Raw genomic sequence first — 2,427 nt, forward strand, 5'->3', positions numbered from 1 at the left:
TGTGATTCTGTTTATACACATTTTTTTTTTTTTTTTGGTTTTTGGCCATGCTGCACAGCATGCAGGATCTTAGTTCCCCAACCAGGGGTTGAACCTGTGCCCCCTGCAGTGGAAGCAAGGAGTCTTAACCACTGGGCCACCAGGGAAGTCCCAATACACATTTTTTTTCTATATTTCTTCATACAGTTGACCCTTGAACTTGGGTTTGGACTGCATGGGTCCACTTACACGTGGATTTTTTTCAATAGTAAATAGTACAGGAGGGTTGGAGTTTTGGTGAGAGTTTGTGGAAGATGGTGCCTGTTGTGACAGGTTCCTGGCTCACAGCTCCTAAAACCCATGGAATTTCCTGAGTGATAAAGGTGTCTTTTGTTATGTTAATGAGTCATTGAAATTATGAAACTATCATTCAAATGGAAGCATTATAGTTCTTCGGAACCATTATTATCTCAAAAGGAAAGGAGAATGATACAGATACACTGGCTGAGGTGTTTTGAGGGGCATTGAAGTGTTCCAGCCTGTGGCTTACCTTAACATGTTCTTGAAGTACCATGGCGTGGATTAAAAGAAAATTTGGTGAGCGGCCTCCATCTAAACAACTTACTAGGGAAGCTATGCGAAATTATTTAAAAGAGTGAGGGGATCAAACAGTACTTATTCTTCATGCAAAAGCTGCATAGAAGTCATATGGAAATGAAAAAAAGGTTATTTTGCCCTCCTCCTTATGTGTATCTTATGGGCAGTGGATGGAAGAAAAAAAAAGAACAAATGGAACGCAATGGTTGTTCTGAACAAGAGTCTCAACCATGTGCATTTATTGGAATAGGAAACAGTGACCAAGAAATGCAGCAGCTGAACTTGGAAGGAAAGAACCATTGCACGGCCAAAACATTGTATGTATCGACTCAGACAAGAGGAAGCACTTCATGCTGTCTGTAAGGATGTTCTGTGGCAGTAGTGATGACTTTGGTGTGTTCCTCAGCACGCGGATAAAAGTCATCTCCAAACCTTCCAAAAAGAAGCAGTCATTGAACAATGCTGACTTATGCATCGCCTCGGGAACAAAGGTGGCTCTGTTTAATCGACTTCGATCCCAGACAGTTAGTACCAGATACTTGCATGTAGAAGGAGGTCATTTCCATGCCAGTTCTCAGCAGTGGGGAGCATTTTACATTCATCTCTTAAATGATGGTGAATTAGAAGAAGAATTCACAGACCGCGATGGATACATCCATTATGGACAAACAGTCAAACTTGTGTGTTCAGTTACTGGCATGGCACTCCCAAGATTGATAATTAGGAAAGTTGATAAGCAGACCGCATTACTGGATGCAGATGATCCTGTGTCACAGCTCCATAAATGTGCATTTTACCTTAAGGATACAGAAAGAATGTACTTGTGCCTTTCTCAAGAAAGAATAATTCAATTTCAGGCCACTCCTTGACCAAAAGAACCAAATAAAGAGATGATAAATGATGGCACTTCCTGAACAATCAATAGTACGGATAAGGCAGAGTATACATTTTACGAGGCGATGGGCCCTGTCCTTGCCCCAGTCATACCCGTGCCTGCTGTAGATAGTCTTCAGTTGAATGGCGGTGGGGACGTAGCAGTGCTTGAACTTACAGGACAGAATTTCACTCCAAATTTACGAGTGTGGTTTGGGGACGTAGAAGCTGAAACTATGTACAGACGTGGAGACAGTATGCTCTGTGTTGTCCCAGACATTTCTGCATTCTGAGAAGGTTGGAGAGGGGTCCGGCAGCCAGTCCAAGATCCAGTGACTTTGGTCCGTAATGATGAAATCATTTATTCCACCAACACCCCAGAACCAGGGCCCTACACCCCAGAACTGGCGCCACAGCTACACTGCAGTGCGGCGGGAGCAATCCTTCAAGCCAACTCCAGCCAAGTGCCCCGTAATGAGTCAAACACAAACAGCAAGGGGAATTACACAAATGTCAGCACAAATTCGACCAATGTCACATCATCTACAGCAACAGTTGTGTCCTAACTACCGTCTTTTTGCTAGGACGTACACTGACTTGAGTGCAACAAAATGTTGACAAAAAAAAGAAAGAAAAAAATGAACAATCTTTTGTGGTTTCTTGGGAAGACTTTTCATACCCAGTGATACTATTCAAAAAGCCCATTACCTGCAAGTGCTGATTTGAAGTGCAGAAGCCACAGTAAAACAAACAAAAAACATCAAAATGTACAAACTTTTGGAAACTGATTTTTTTCAGCTGTTATTTTTGTTTAGTTGGTTTGTGTTTGGTTTTGTTTAAATAGGCAAGAAATAGAGATGTGGCTGGAGTAAAAGGTAATCAAACTAGAAGATGAAAATCTAACATAGTTTTTATGGACCAAGGAACTTGTATAAGCTTTAGTAAAATGTACATTTTCACCATACCTTTTTTATATCA

At 41.4% G+C, this 2,427-nt stretch overlaps 1 pseudogene across 1 annotated transcript; it reads left to right on the forward strand.

Annotated features, from left to right (window-relative positions):
• The first annotated feature begins 465 nt into the window (after positions 1 to 465).
• On the forward strand, positions 466 to 2,015 carry LOC308605409 (recombining binding protein suppressor of hairless-like; annotated as a pseudogene). The gene is made up of 2 exons: positions 466 to 1,433; positions 1,590 to 2,015. The product of its transcript is annotated as a recombining binding protein suppressor of hairless-like (transcript).
• The last annotated feature ends 412 nt before the right edge of the window (positions 2,016 to 2,427 follow it).

The sequence above is a fragment of the Mesoplodon bidens genome (assembly GCF_964165515.1).
Source record: "Mesoplodon bidens genome assembly, chromosome: 18".
Taxonomy (NCBI): domain Eukaryota; kingdom Metazoa; phylum Chordata; class Mammalia; order Artiodactyla; family Ziphiidae; genus Mesoplodon; species Mesoplodon bidens.